Here is a 16,531-nt window from a genome sequence, read left to right as displayed (position 1 = left end):
GTTGCCCCTGTCATGGAATGATGGGCCATTCTGGCAGTGGCTACTCCAGTGTCTGCTATGGGGCACACTTGGTAGGAGGTACGAGGTGACACAATCTTGATTTATGATGGTATCTCCCCAAGTTCAGGAAGGACTGAACCACAGTTTCAAATGAACATTTTTCCATTTATGCCGCCTTATTTCAGACAGGGAATATCTTGAAGATAAATCTACATGTCATCTTCTCACTCTTTGACATGTGAACTTCTCTTTTAGAAGACACATCAACTGTAGGATTCTATGCCATGGTTCTTCATGACAAAATCCTGCATCCCAGACTACATGATTTGTCTTTTCCTGAATCTCCCTCTTCTGTGGCTTTAGGGACCCAGTAGCATCTCCAACATCCTTCACACCTCCCAAGAGAGCTGACTTCCCTGTGCCCTCCCTCAGGAAGAAGCTGAAGCAGCTGTGTTGGTATCATCTGATACTTCTCCACTCCCAACTGAACCCAGAGTTTGGCCTACGGTATGGCATAGGATGGTAGAGGAGGAAGAGGAGGTGGGAGGTTCGGAACTCCCATGGTGTTGGTCAGCCTCCAGGGACCAGCACCTGGATCAACCCAGCCACTTGTCCCCTGCTCCTTCAGCTTTGTCAACCCCTACACTTAATATCCTTCTCTTTTTATTGTTGTATTTTCCTTTTACATTGTGGTAAACTATACATCACATGATATTTTTACTGTTTGGAGAATGCTGGGGATGGAAGGTAGGGCTCTGTGCATGCTAGGTGTACTTTTCCTAATGAGCCACATCCCAGCCCTTCGCCATTTTGAAGTGTCCCATTTTATGGCACTCAGGACAATTAGGTAGATTCTGTTGCCACCATTCACCTCTGGAATTCCTTCCTCCATCTCAGCCAAAACCTGGCCACATTAAACACAAGCCCCCTTTCCTCCCTGTGCCCAGCTCGTGTTAGTTGATGACTGCTCTCAAGGCCCTGCCGGGCTTGTGAGTTTGTCTACACTTTGTAGCTCACAAGAGTGAAACTGGACGCTATTGTCTTTGTGTCACTGGGAGCCTGTGTCTTTCACTGTTCATTTATCTGTCATGTTCTCTCTTCTCAGGGCTTTTACAGTTTAGTATCTATGTTATCCCAACAGTTTGGCCCACCCCTCTGCCTCGGCTCTTCTACCTCAGGCCATATTCAAACACCTGTGAAAACCATTCTTCCTATAGCCTGTGAGCCTCCAGTTGTCCCTAGGGTTTGATGTTGTCAAGACCTGGCATCTTCCACACCTTCGCAGAGTCTAATCCTACTTCAAGCCTTCCTCTTGTATGTACTGACCACCTTACTCTGAAAATTTCAGTCCTAGGTCAGCTCTCATTTTCCTGCAGCCTGGATTGTCCCTTCCCACCACGCCCTCCAGGTCTTAGGAAGCCCTCATTGCATAGTTCCTCTAAGCATGCTCCAGGCCCTTTGGTTCCCCATGGAACCTGGGGAGGGTGATTACTAGTCACTGCTCCCCCTGACTACTGGAAGAGAGAGCATCCCGGGCAGGGCCAATGGGGTGAGCAGTCACATCTGACATCTCATCTCAGTGCTCAGCCCCAGCCTGGCTCAAAGGAAGAGGCCTGTAGCAGGTGGTTGTCAATGAGCCACACAGCCTCAAGTGAGTCCCACCTCAGGAGGCAGCCAGCTAGGGAAGAATGTCAACCAGCACTTAGCTGGGTGTGGAAGGGGGAGACAAGATGTTGATGTTTGGGGGTGCTGGACTTGGTCATGTTTGGGGGAAAGTTGAAGATCATAAAATGAGAAGATTGTGACAGCAGCCACTTCCCCACTGTACAGAGAACTTTGTAGCATCTGAGAAACAACCATTTTCAGACACAGTCCCTGAGGGTGTTGTCACTTGTGACCTAGTCAAAGAGGGGGAAGCGGGAATGGGGGAAGTTCTCAGAGTAATCAGAGTCCAAATGCCTGGCCACCTCACACTTCCAGGAGCCCTCCAAATAAGGTGGCCCAGTACCACCTGCCATTTTGCAAGAGTCTCCTAGGCAGGACTGATGTGATGGTCAATCATGACTGTCGCCTTGGCGACACTGGGTATGTCTGTGAGGGACTTTCTAGACTGATGAATTGAGGTCCTGAACCATATAAAAAGGAAAAAGTGAGCTGAGTACCAGTGTTCATATTTCCCTGCTTCTGGACTGTGACACAACGTGATACCTGCCTCACACTCCTGCGACATGCCTCCCACCATGATGGACCACCATACCTTCAAACCCTAAGCCTGGAACAGCTCTTCTTCCCTCCCTCCCTCCCTCCCTCCCTCCCTCCTTCCCTCCTTCCTTCCTTCCCTTTGCTTTTATCTGGTATTTTGCCAAAGCAATGAGACAAGTAACTAGTACAACAGTTGTGCTGGTTTGAATATGAATGGCCCCACAGGGAGTGGGACTGTGGGAAAGAATTACATGGGTTAGGAGGTGTGGCCTTGGTGGAGGAGGTGTGGGTTTGTTGGAGTAAACCTGCCACTGAGGGGTGGGCCTTGAGGTAGATCCCTGTGTAGCTCTCACCGCTCCAGTGCCATGCTTGCCCCCATGCTCCCTACCATGAAGATAATGGGCTAATCTCTGAAAATGTAAGCAAGCTCCCAGTTAAATGCCTTCTTTTATAAGAGTTGCCATGGTCATGGTGTCTCTTCACAGCAGCAGTCAAAGACAAGTACCTGCAGAAGTTAATGGATTCACTGTGAGATAAAATCGTGGAGCCTTTGAAAGGCAGGAAAGAGGGCTGGAGAGATGGCTCAGCAGTTAGTTAGGAGCTCTTGCTGCTCTTGCAGAGGACCTGAGTTCTGTTTCAAGCACCCCATTGGGTGTCCCACAGTCATCTGTAACTCCAGCTCCAGGGGATCCGATGTCCACTTTTGGCCTTTGTGGGCACCTGCACACATGTGCACATACACATTCCATACCACATGTGTTCAAGCACACATACACACACACACACACACACACACACACACACACACACACACAGTAGGACAGGGACAGACAATTAAAATTTAAGGGTAGGAGAAAAGTGGCAATAACATGATGTCTTTCATTTTCTCTCTTGCTCCATCATGGTTTTTCTTACCATGTAATGTCATAATCAACACATGTGCTCTTGTTCTTCAACCCAGAGTGTGTGTGAGAAGGCTGCTGGCCTCTAAGTCCCCACCCCAATCACACATAGATTGGATGCACTGTATGTGGGGCAAGGCAGGAACCCAACCCCCTTGACCACTGTAACAACATAATTCTCCATCCTGTACCCTCATCTAAGTTCCCACGGTCTTGACCCACAGGTTTCCATGCAAGGGCCATTCTCTATGTGTATTTTACTACTCGGCAGGGCCAAGATGCTGGGGGTTCACTGTGGTGAAGGAGATGTTTTAACCTTCAGCATTCCCAATTGAATGCACTGAGGTAGGTGGGCAGAGGGTCCAGGTGGTATCTGGTTAGGAAGGAGAGGGCCTGGGGATGCAATGCAGGGACAGGGCAGTTGGATTCCAAGAATCCAACCCAGGAAGCAGAGATGAAGGAGAGTCCATGTGAGCTGAGGTTCCGACTGAATGTAAAACTGTAAGTTCAGTGGGTAGGAGATCTGTCCTATCCAATAAGATGCCTACCATGCAAGCATGAACCTGAGCTTGATGTCCAACATGTATATAAAAAATGGTAGTGTCACTGGCAGTTCTAGGTTGGGGACATAAAGGCAGGTGGATCCCTGGGACTGCTGGCCAAACAGCCAGCCTAATATAATGGGCAAGTCCCATGTTCCAGTGAGAGACCCAGTCTCAAAATCAAGGTGGAGGGCTTCTGAGGACCAACACTTGAGGTTGACCTCTGGCTTCCATCTGCATATACCCACAAGTGTATGAACACACACACACACACACACACACACACACACCAACTATATTTTGAATATAGTATACATTGGAACATACAGTGGAAAGGTTCTTGGGTTTCTTTTGTGTGTGTGTGTGTGCGTGCACATGTGTTCATATTATGCATAGTGTGCATGTGTGGGGGCCAAAGGACATTCCTTAGGCATTTCCCACTGTTTTTTGTCTTGTTTGATTTTTGAGACAGGTCTCCCATTGGCCTAGAGCTTGCCAAGTGGGCTCGGCAGGCTGGCCAGTGAGCCCAGGCATGTTATTTAACTGCCTTAACCTCCTAACTCTGATTACAAGAGTGTACCGCCACACTTGGCCTTTTTACATGGGTTCTGGCCATCAAACAGTCTGAGTTTGCAAGGCCACCACTTTGTCAAATGAACCATCTCCTCAGTCACAGACCTGGTTTCTTTCAAACAAAACATCCTACCTATGGGACTCATCAGCGGTGCTGCCTGATTTAACAGTTTGTTCTTTTCAGTGTTGTGTAGTGTTCTACTACACAAAACATACCACAATAGATTGTTTTATTCTTAAGGAACACTTACATTGTTTCCATTAATTGGGAATTAACAATAGTGCTCTGAATATGTCTTCTGGGAGAAAGAACCCCTTACTTTTTGGCTGGCTGGGCACAGAGTGGGTGCACATTGAGTTTCAATAGATGCTACCAAATTGCAATGGACACAGTTTCCTGAAGAGAAAATAGTTCTTCATTCCCACCAGAAATGCTTGAGCCTTCACTTTGCTCCAAATCCTTCTTAACACTTGTTATTGTCGGTATTTATCTGTTTAGTCATTCAGGTGGGTGGCAGTAGTATCTCATTGTGTACTTCCCTGGTGGCTCATGATGCTGAGCACACTTCAAAAGCCCACTGTGGAGCTTGAGAGATGGCTCAGCAGTTAAGAGTGCTTGCTGTGATCTCAGAGAACAGAGTCCTAGCACCCATGTTGGATAGCTCATGACCTGTAACTCTAGTTCCAGGGGATCCATCCCATTTCTGGCCTCCTTGGATACCCATTCACATGTGGTAATGTGTATTTACACACAGACAAACACAGACACACGCGCACACACACACACACACACACACACACACGCACACACACACAAATACGAATAATAAAATGCTTATTTAAAAGTCCATTAGTAATACAGATAATCTCCATGCTGACTGAGTTCAGCGAAGGTGGGTTGGTGCCATGCGTAGAACAGCCAATAGACCAGAAAGATCAAGGTCATAGGACAACCTCCAATGTTATTCGTCAAGCACTGGAGAATGCTGAGTGGTGAAGAGAAAACAGTGTGGCCTGATGGCTTCCCAGAGTGAAGAAGACACGGCTTTACTGAGTTCACTGAGACACGGATTCTGACCAAGACAAGGAACACCTCAACATTATAAGACATGCAGGAAGCCATTGGGCTGACCTGCAGGGTTAGGAGCACCTGTCATTATAGGCATATGAGCAGAGTGACATCTCCAAGCCTTCTGGGAGGAGCTGGTGGCTCAGTTCCTGGTGCTGTTGTGGGGCTGATATGATTGAGGGCCCTTTGGAGTCCAGTTCTGTTATGTAGCAAAGACAGAAGGGGGCTCAGCTATCATTAGAAAACATGTCTCCTGGCTTCTGTGCTTTTCTGTTTTTAGGCTGCGCTCCTTCTGTTAGTCATGTGGGAAAGCACCTTCTAAAAAAGTACTACACTAAACACAGGGTTTGCCTGTCAGTTTCTGCAGCTGCTGTGAATCCCAACCTGGAGCACACTGGGCCTCAAAGGTCCACGTAGCCAAAGCTGCTGGGTGGCTTAATCAGAAAGGTGTATACGCGTGTGTGCGTGTGTGCACGTGCGCGCACACACACACACTCATTTTACATCTCTCGGGGACACCACACAAATCCTCGTTAGCAGGTCTCCAGGGATTCTAAGGCACCTTTCTTCCATTTGCCAGCTCCCTGCCCTCAAGCAGCCCTTGGGCTGCCTCCTTCCTTGTCTTTGTGCAGCTTCCCTGGTTCTGGCTACCTTGGCTCTGGCCAGGCTCTGTGTCCATGTTCAGGAGGGGTCCAGAAGCCAGACCTTATAACACAAACAGGAGAAGCTGTCAGGGTTTGTGGAAGTAACTGCTTGGGGTTACAGCAAAGGCAAGTCTCCTAGGGCCTATGATAAGCCCTACACTGGAGAGAAGGGGAGGGATACACACACACACACACGCACACACACGCGCGTGCGCACACACACACACACACACACACACACACACACACACACACACGCATGCACGCACGCGCGAATGACATGACAGACAGACAACAAAAGCCTTGAGTTTTATCCCAATACTTCATAAACCCAGAGTGGGGTCACACCTACCTACACCTGAAATCCCAGCACTCAGGAGCTGGAGGCAAGAGGATCAGAAATTCCAGGTCATCCTCAGATACATAGTGAGTTCAAGGACAGCCTTGGGCTACATGAGAGCCTTATGTGGGGTGTGCCTGTGGATCTGATGGCTGGCTGTAAGTCACAGAGGAATGAAAGTGAACTTGCAGATAAGTTCCCTGGGCTCCTCCTGTCCCCACCTGGCCTCATTGTGGGCATTCACAGAAAGTAAAGCTCTAAGAAGCATATTTGTATTTTTTGAAAGATTATCACAAATAAGCAATGACAAGAGACAACTCGGGAGGGATATATCTATTGTGCCTTGAACAAGAAGCTAACTTGCTTAAAGAAGAGCTCTTACAGCAACAAAAACAAAAATAGAGCAGTCCAAAAAAACATGTGGGACCAGGGAAGGAACAGGCAGTTCAGATAAAAAGAAAAAGATGGTCCATCAACATCTGGAGGATGATGAATCCCCACACTGGAATTTATCAGTGCTCACCTGTACAGTGCCAGGGTTAAAGGCCCAGGAACTGCCTATGTGTAAAGCCCAAGAAGTGAGTGCCCTCACAGGACGTGAGGAGACACTGATAGGCCTTTCAAAGCCAGGTAATCCCTGCCTGTCAAAGCATACATCCCCTTTGACTCAACAGGTCCAGTTTTAGGCATCAATTCTACCACTGATGATCTCCCTCCCCCCCCCCCCGTGTGTGTGTGTGTGTGTGTATGTGTGTGTGTGTGTGTGTGTGTGTGTGTGTGTCCCTGTGTTCTGTGGGAGGGCAGCAAGCACTCTATCAGCCAAAGCCAGCTTCCAGCTACCCTTGACTTCATTTTGGGTTAGGGTTTCTCTAAATTGCCCAGATTGGCTCTGAACTCGAACTGTGGCCCAGGGAGGTCTTGAACTTGTAATTTCCCCTCCTCCCCCCTCAAGTAGGTGAAATAACAGCCTGTGCCAGGTACAGACGAGTTTTCTTTCTTCCCTCCTTTTGTGGTTGGGGATAGAGCAGGAGGATCAAGAGCACTCCTCCAGCTCCAACCTGCCTGACCAGTTTTATTCTTATTCACAGCACAGCAGCACCTGTTACACCAAGCTCCCTACGTGGCTTGCTTCCTTCCTCTTGCTAATGCTAAGGCAGGTACTTTTTTTTTTTAATCCCCATTTTACAGGCAAAGAGACTTAGGATCAGAGAAGTGAGGTGACCTAACTGCATCGGCTTTTAAGGGCTGCCACAATGAATGACCAATTCTGTCCCAGTTCAGAAGAGCAGACATCCGAAAGAAATCAAGGTATTAACGATGTTAGTTCCTCTGGGAGGCTGGGGGTGGGTACACGGGTGGGCACGGGGTGGAGGTTGCCCCTGACTCTCTCCCTCACTGTGGGTGACCATGGTCAATCCCTGGTGTGTCAAGCCTTGTCACTGCTTCTCCCAGTTTCCAGCTACCTTACACATGGCTTCTTCCCTTTGCATTCACTTTCCTCATAAGGACAGCAGCCATTGGCCATAGGACTGCTCTATCTGGCCTGGCCTCGCCTTAACTGTAGGTATCTTCAAAGACTCTGTGTCTAAGTAAGGTCCCATCTGGGGTTCCAGGTGGCATAGATGGTGTGGGTACACTAGCTCAGTGTGCTAAGCTAGCGCTCAGATCTAGTGAGCCATCAGGCTGTGCTCACCATCCTTGCTCTCTGATGTCACTGCCTTGCCTCAGCATGAGACTCAAGCTTCCCTAGGAGGACCACGGCGCAGGTACAGTCCTTAGCATTTTATATATAACTATTCAATCCTGACAACAACCCCTTTGATGGATGAGGAAACCAAGACACAGAGGGGGTGAAAGCTACCTGAGATTACATAGACTGTGCTTGTTAGGCTCAAGACGTAAAGCCACGGAGTTGGTCTCTAGAGTCCAAGTTCTTAGACACTGGGCTAAGCTTCTTAAACTGCTGGTCATGTGTAGCTTTTACAAGAAGCTAGTTTGGTGTGTTGTCATGACAACATGCTGAGGCTCAGGGCTCATGAAGCTTTTCTGTCTCTAGAAAGACCCATGTCCTTCCTTGTGTCAGACACAAAGAGGCTGACCTTATCTTCTCAGTTGCCAACACTAACAGGGAGCTGCATGTCCAGAAACAGTTGCCATGTCCAGCCAGGACCCTTGCACATTACTCTCTCCTTTTGTGTTGGGCATTCACACTTCTGAATGGGTTTGAGACGGTCTCTGCACCACCTGGAATGCTATGTGAGCTGCCATATGCACGGATATATTCATGTTTCTACAGCAGGGATCCATGACATGAGTATAACCTTTCAGATCTCTTCTGTCTTTAAGAATGAATGTCTGTCTGAATGGTGTGACTGGGACAATATATGAGGCCACTGGCAGTGGATCTAAGACCTAACACTAATGTACAAATTGACTTAGTGAAACCCATTCTATATGGAGAGATACCATGGCCAGCCTAGACACAGGGGTGTGGGTATGGAGAGGTGCCTTGGTCCAACCTCAAGGAGATGATGGGACAGACTAGTAGACTTCCTATGGGAGGCCTTACCCTCTCTGTGGAGCAGATGGGAGGGGGGGGGAGTGGAAGAGTAGAACGGGGAACTGGGATTGGAGTGTAAAAAATAAATTAATAAAAAAAAAGAAAGAAAAAAAAGATTGTCTGCTGGGTGGTGGCACATGCCTTTAATCTCAGCACAGAGGCAGATAGATCTCTGTGAGTCGGAGGCCAGTCTGGTCTACAAAGCAAGTACCAGGACAGACTCCAAAGCTACAGAGAAAACTTGTCTTTAAAAAAAAAAAAAAAAAAAAAAGTCGTCTGTTTTTGTGAGTTTCTTTGTCCATCTAGGTTTATTTTGAGCCGTCTCAAATGCTTTTACGTAAGCAAGCAGAACTTGATGCACAAAGCTCTGACACACACAAACACACAGCACTGTCATTCAGACGTTCTGTAATCTGCCTGAGTTGGCATGGAGGAAGTTCAGCTTTGTGTCTCCCCCCACCACCCTTTTCAATCTGCACACCCCTGGGTGTCTGATATTCCAGCATCTCAGCTGTCTCAGGGTTCCATCCCAACACTGACCAAAAGCTTGTTGGCACCAAACTTGTAAGCAGTGTGCTGACCAGAAACAGCCATTGACGTTGAGCCATTGTGCAAAAGCATTCACCTGTGGATTTTAGAAAACACTATCTTAAAGTCCAGTAGGAGAAAGCTGCTGTGGATATGGAGGGGATGAAGGTTGGGATCTTTATTGTGGTGGTAAGAGTATTAGAGGGTAATTAGGCTTATTACTTGACAGGCATCGCCCAGCTTGTTAAAAGCAAAATGCACATTGGAAATTCAGCTAGAATCTGCATACTTAGAAACTCCACATGGCTGAGATGCCCATTATAAAGAGAGAGGCATTGGTACAGAATGAGAGGACCCCTGATCCTCAAGTTTATAACCCTGGACAGCACCTCAGGATTTTGGAATATGCACCCCAATTCCTTCTGGGGTCCACTGTCTAATTATAAAACAAAACAGAACAAACAAGTTTTTCCTTCAGAGGATCGTGGTGAGTTTCAAATGACATGGTGGATTGTCTTATTGGCTGATAGGGGCTGGGGACCAGATAGGAAGCAACCAAGCAGATCTGGTTCTTGGCCTCATGGAGTCAATGGCTTGGTGGATGGGAAAACATACAAATGCCTGTTAGTGTGTATTTCGCCTGTCATTGTGACCATTTAGTCATTCATTCATTCATTCATTCATCAGTCAACCATTTGACAGAACCTATACCACAAGCATTGGAGAGGTGATCTAGACACTAAGGATGCTACATACATACAGGAGCCACCAGCACTGCCCTCCAGCAGCATCCTATCTCCCCAGACATAAGGCAGCAGATGGGTCCAGTTTGAGCATGGTGTGCTGGTGCTTGGGAATTAGAAAGATGAGAAACCAAGGAGCTGGTTCTTAAGGGATAATTGATGTTCCTTGGCTGAGTAGCAGGAGCAGCATCCCTGCTGAGGCAAAGGCAGGAAACACAAAATATCAGCATACTTCTGACCATTGGAAAAGTTCATAGAATCTGGGCAGGTCTGGCAGGGATTTCAAAGTATCCCAGGACCAGACCCTGCTTAATGCTAAGAAATCTGTGGTTTTTAATAGGAAATGGGCAATCTCCCCCCAAAAGGGTTAGAAGACCACAGCTCTGCTTTGGGAAGCCCTTTGAATAGCAGCCTAATTAATTAGTCCTTTTTGGAGAGACTTCAGCATTAGCCTGGGGTGGAGATGCCTTGATTAAAGTGGTACATGTGGACCACTTTAATGGACAGGAGCTGTAAAGGAAGATACAATCCACTGGGTGACTGTGTGAAGGGAAGGAGAGGGGAGGGGAGGGGAGGGAAGGAGGCTCTAGCTTGGTAGATGATGTCATTGGTGACCAAGATGAGAGTACAAGAAGAGGGTTGACAGGAGAGCCCAAAGTTGGGTCTGTTGAGGTAGAAACACCTTGATGACCCATTACTGGCTTTGCCCAGTGTGCAGGAGCCTGGGGCTAAGGACAGTTGTCCAGACTGGTCACAAGAACCTGTCAGATAGGTGAGGAGGTGTGAGAGGCCGCTAGAGGCAGCAGCACGGAAGGGTCAGCCAGAAGAGACTGTGAAGAAGGTGGATGAGGTCACAAGGGCCTCTGCTTTCCTTGCCTCATCTGGGCATGGGAGGAACTGTCCAATGGCCGCTGCCACCATCCACTACAGACATCTCTGGGAACAGCCCTGTGACGCTACTCTAATGTCCCAGAGTGAAAGGCAGCCAGGGACTCTGGGGTATGAAAAGGACAGGGCCCCAGGGGTGGAGCCTGTCTCTTCCCCCTCTTCCCCATCTTCTTGGACCTTGCAATATTGAGCTCATCCCAAACCACATCACTCACTTGAATGACACTAGGAAGGGACAAGAGTTTGTTTATCTTTTCTACCAGACAAGAACCCAGCGCCTCAACCCGGAAGACTCCAGACCATGTCCCAGGTTGATTCCAGTGAGCTCATGCTTCATTATCATTAAGAGCAACCAGGAGTCTGTTGCCATCATACTAAACCAGAGGGTTTTACAAAATGAATGGAAGGGGAGATGGCCCCAGCACTGTGATTGGACTCATGCTAAGCCCAAGAAGCAGGCCTCTGGCTGTAAACTGATAATGACTCCTAGTAGCCAATAATTGATTTAGCTGGTGTTCTGGCTCGAAGGGAACGTGAACTGGCCTCTTTGGAAATGTTGGCAGCGTGGGCTGGTCCATTAGGAAGACTGAAAAATCAAAACACTGTCCGGAAGAAGCCATATGACTGGGCTCAGCAGAAGTCATCAATAGATGACATCATCCCAGAAATAAGCAAGCCAAGGTCACGAGGCCCCCAGAGCAGGGTCAGCTCACCCTTCACGGCTCACCGCCACCTCCTTGACAGATGCTGAAGCCAACAGGGGACACAGAAACCTGCTTCAGATTACTTTTTTTTTTTTTTTTTTTTTTTTTTTTCTTTTCCTCAGTAAAGTCCCAAGGCTTGAAAGCCACATACAGATTCCGTGACACGAGGCATGCCCTCTAGGAAGGACCTCAATCCTGCCATGGGCACACCCCTCAGAATCTCTAGCACTCTGTGGTCACCCCTGGACTCTCTTCTACCTCTCACCACACTTGCCATCCCATAAGCACGGGCCTCGCCTCTGCCCGAGCCCTGACCACCTTCCATCACCTCTCCCCATCTGAGCTTTGAGGAAGAGCTGGGGGCCATCTCTAAGTAAGCTCCTGCCTTGGCCTCACGAAACACATCTTCTCAAGGCACCAGGCTGGTTCTAAGCCCAGGGCTTGCCCACCATCACTCCTTCCACAGCCTGAATGAAGTGGCTCCTACTGTCAGCCCTGCTATACACAGGGAAAACTGAGGTGAGCCAAGCCAGCTCACCACTGGCAGATCCTATTTTTGAGCGCTCTGCCATGTTGCAGCTAAGTCCCCAAGCTGGCTCCTAATTCTGATGGCTTCTCCCTACTTCTCAAGCACTCTATCCCTGTGTAGTAACTATCATTGCCCATATCCCCACTTAGGTCTTGGGAAGCCTCCCCCATCATAGGATGGGTTTTCCTCATGCTAAAGGGTAAGAACTCCAGCCCCCTGCACTCCAGCTCCACTAAATTCCATCTTGTCTACCATGTCATTTCTCAAGGTCGGGCTGGGTGGGTAACAGAGCTGGAATTGGAGCCAGGGGCCTGAACGCCAGGCCACTCCCCCTTTACTACTTAGAGCTGACACCACCTAGTCTGTTTTCTGCAGTTAAGTTTCAGCAAAGAGCCCCTGCCCAAGAGGAGGGAGAAGGTGCAATACTCTGATAAGGTGGGCCGAGGCTATTTTTAGAAGACTCTAGCTTCCCACTTAGGATGCTAGGCACCCAAGGGCCAATTGCTATCTAAACCCTGGACTGCGAGTCTGGCTCATTAGAGATAAGATGCCACAGTGCCCTGCCTTCACTTTGCCTGTTTGTTGTGAAGTCTGAAGTCAGTGGGAGCCTTCCTATTTGGCTCCTCTGCCCCCTTTCACTCCTTTATCTGTGAAGCATGGAGACAGCCTTAGAAAAAAACTGAGGAATCTTCCAGATCCATTACTAGAATCATCACACTATTACTCCAGCCAGGGACAGTCCTAGCCATGGACATCACAAAAGAGTAGCTCAGAGAGTCCTCAGACCTGTCAGGGAAGGGTTAGTAAGCCATACAGACTGCAGCAGCGGGTATGCATGACCTTGAGCAAGGGGCTCTGAGGCTCTTCACAGGCAGCAAAGCTGGTGACCCAGGGAGAAAGGATCAGCTTTATGGGTGCCCCCCCCCGCAAAGAACCCAGGATCTGGGTTTACGGTCCCGCTCCATCGATGCCAGGTTCAGGAGTCTCACTGGGGAAGGTGAGCACCAGCTGAGAAAGGGCAACTAAGGAGAGAGCAGGGCTGAGTGTTTCAGGCAGGATCACAGGTGCGTAGTCAGGGAACTGAATTCCCTGCGCCTGCCCAGTTCATTTGATCGCTTGTTGTTTTGCCAAGCTACTCAAGCTAGAGATGTCCCAAAACACCCCAGGCACACTTCCCAGGCTATTCCGAGGGCCCTAGTGGGTCCTAGGCCAGGACCCGAGTTCCAAGAGTCACCAAAATCTCTGACTTCTGCAGCTGTATCCCCCAACATCCCTAGCCTGAATCTGGAGAACAGGTGCAGGGAGTGTTGGGTGCTTCAGAGCACGCGCTGTATGGTTCTCTTGGCCTTGGGCCCTATCCCCTCCAAGGACCCTAACTTCAATCTACAAATGGGAAATCGAGGTCCAGAGGGAAAAAAGCACAATTGCCTAGACCACCCCCGAGTTGACGACAGCCAGTGGCCTTCAGCCTTCAGGCTCTTTCCCGTTACACCTGGTTGCGCAAAGCAAGTGCTGCTGGTGCTTTAAACCTCGCTAGCTCCAGCAGTTTGGGAAACTTTTCCCGCACGCGCCAGATCTGTGCGATCGCGGGCTCCCTTCCTTCCCAGATTCCCCGGCAGGCTCTTGCCCAGTTCGCAACGTGCTTATGTCCGCGGGGGCGCCCCCGGGCGACTCCCAAAGTCCCTCGGCGACCTGATCTGGAGCCCGGGCACCCTGATCAGGGCCACGCGCATCAGGATGCCGGGACTCGAACGCCAGCGACCCGATCGCCAGACTGGGGAGCCGGACCCCCAGGCCCCCTAGCCCCGAAGGCCACCCGAGGCGGCGGCTATTTATAGAGGGAACCACGCTCAGTCCCTTCTCGGCGCTGGCGACAGCTGAATATTTTGCCCAGATATGGCTGCGCCCCGGTGCTGCGGCAGGGAGCCCCGCGAGGCCGAGAGGGACCTAGGGCTGGCGGGCAGGGGGTCTTACCGGGATGCGAGGCGGTGCGAGCGCGGGCGGTGGAAACGAGCGGAACCTGGGGCTGGGCGAGTTCCCTGGCGGCCGCGGGTGGGAGCCGGGGGCGGGCCCTGCTTGGCTGTCACTGCGCCCCGCCCCGCCCCGCCGCCCTCCCCGCCCTCCCCGCCCTCCCGCTCCACAAGGGGCGCCGGGGTGCAAAGCAGTCTGGGGCTGGGGAGCGACACTCGCTGGCAGGATCGCGGGGCACCAGCTGAGCCACCCCAAGCCTGGAGCCAGGTTCCCTGCCCAGGCCTTGGTTTCCCCATCTTGCCTCGCCAAGATTTTAAGCAATGTTGGAAGTATCTGGACAAAGACGGGCAGATCTTTATCCTCGCAGGGTCTAGAATGTTCCAGTAAAATCAGCCCAGCTACACACACCTTGCTTCCTTTGAAGAAGCAACTTGTCCCCTCTCCTCAGTAGGCCGGTCAGGTTTGGCACGCGCCCAGGTCCTAACAACCATCTGTGGACGCACAATTCCAATTCCAACACAGACTCGACCGCCTTGTCCCACACAGAGCTGAGAGAATGGAGCGTCTGAAACAACCACTTAAAATAACTGGAACAAAAGTTCTTTCTTAAAAGGCTAATGTGTTCTCCAGAACAAACTACTTACACCCAAACCAAACCCCCTAAGTGTTTCAAAAAAAAAAAAAAAAAAAAAAAAAAAAAACAAAAACAAAAACAAAAACAAATGGCTCCTACCAAAGAATCCAAACTATCACAGGGAAACATCTCAGTTGGACTATCACAACATTTGTGGTGAGGGAAAGCCCGATTCTACTCTAGATGCTTAAAGAGAACCGCTGGAAAGTATTTTCCCAAAGCACTTTGTGTTATAAAGCCCGCAGGCGGTTAGGAATGCTTCTTTCAGGGGATAAGTGGCATGCATTTTTAAACAAAGCAGGTACTCAACCATCATTCTCTTAGTGTGTAGCTTCCTGAACTTTTACAGTTAAGAACACCTGTGCAAGCCAACCACCAGCCTGCCCCTTCCCCTCTCCAAGATGCTTGCTTTGGGACCCTCCCAGGGACCATACCCTCACTGCTAGGTTAGTGACTCTTGTTCAAGGCTGAGGTTACTTTGTGATGCATTGTTCTTTCTCAGTTTATAGGTTTCATACTGAGTGAATTTACCATATGAAGACAACAAAAGTGGTGTTCCCAGAAGACTACATCCTATTTTAAAAGTCTACTGTGTTAGGTGGGAATTCAGGATTTTATAGTGTGGCTGAGATCATTTTCAGTGTCCTGTACAGGTACACACATGGCTGTGTGAAGGCCCAGGCTCAGCTCCAGGATAGATGAGCACTGGGCTCAACAGTACTTGCAAGCTTAACAAGAACGGCTGCATTGTAGCCACTCTGGTAGAGAGTAACCGCATCCATTGAGATTCTGAACTGCATCGCCCCATGTGTGGGGACGACTTTTCACTTATTGGCCAGCTAGATTTTCTGTCTTATGAAATGTTTGTTCAAACTGCATGCCCGCTTTTACTGAACATACTCAATACATCAACACGCATCAACAGGGCAGGGTTACATATACCACATAAATAATATTGAAGTGTATATTTTCCATCTGCCCTCCACCCTCTTCCGGCCTTTTGAGGACAGCTGTCCTTGTGCTCTGCCAGCTGTGCCTACTTAGGGACTCTGTTGGTAGGGTGTCCCATGTTACTTTCTACCTTGGCCTCCCACACTCTAACCCACCTGGAACTGACTGTGGACTTCAGTGGTACAGGCCAGGGGCCAAATTTATCCATGTGTCAAGCTATCTCACATCACATTAATTTTATCTTTACACCAACAAACGTAATTGCTTTCTAAAAGAATGGAAATATTTCTTAAGTTAATGAAATAGAAACGTCTTCCTTTGGTTGCATACAATTTCAAGGATTTGTGCCCTTTCTGCGGTGAGAAACAGATCACTATAAAAAAAACAAACACTGCCTTGATTCACTTCAACATTTATGTTCTGGAAAAAAATTTTATTCATCATAAATAATTACTCTAATCATTGGTATAAGTATTAAATCTTGCTATTTTGGAAGAATTTTTATTTCATAATCAATATTTTAGTTATTGGCATAAGTATTCATTACAGTTTTAAATATACATTTAAAGATGAAAATCTTTTAAACCCTAGTCTTTTCTTTTTCTATTATTGTTTTCCTCAAATAAAAACAAATGACTTTAGGAATGCTTGTCTCCAGCCTGGATTTCTTCCCTGAAGACCATTCATTTCACATTTTCAGTAGGTGGGAGTGTGAACTGAAGACATGTGGTCATGAGGAGCAATTGCTAAC

General features: G+C 48.7%; 1 protein-coding gene across 1 annotated transcript in view; it reads right to left on the bottom strand.

Moving 5' to 3' along the window:
- Positions 1–14,316, bottom strand: part of Tmod1 (tropomodulin 1) — a 72,998-nt gene extending 58,682 nt beyond the window's left edge. The window contains exon 1 of the mRNA XM_051187746.1: positions 14,199–14,316. The gene's annotated coding sequence lies outside the window, so the exon portion shown is untranslated. The remainder of the gene's footprint in view (positions 1–14,198) is intronic.
- Between the last annotated feature and the right edge of the window lie 2,215 nt (positions 14,317–16,531).

The sequence above is a fragment of the Phodopus roborovskii genome, unplaced genomic scaffold (genome assembly GCF_943737965.1).
Source record: "Phodopus roborovskii unplaced genomic scaffold, PHOROB, whole genome shotgun sequence".
Taxonomy (NCBI): domain Eukaryota; kingdom Metazoa; phylum Chordata; class Mammalia; order Rodentia; family Cricetidae; genus Phodopus; species Phodopus roborovskii.
This window is presented reverse-complemented; position numbering and strand designations above follow the sequence as displayed.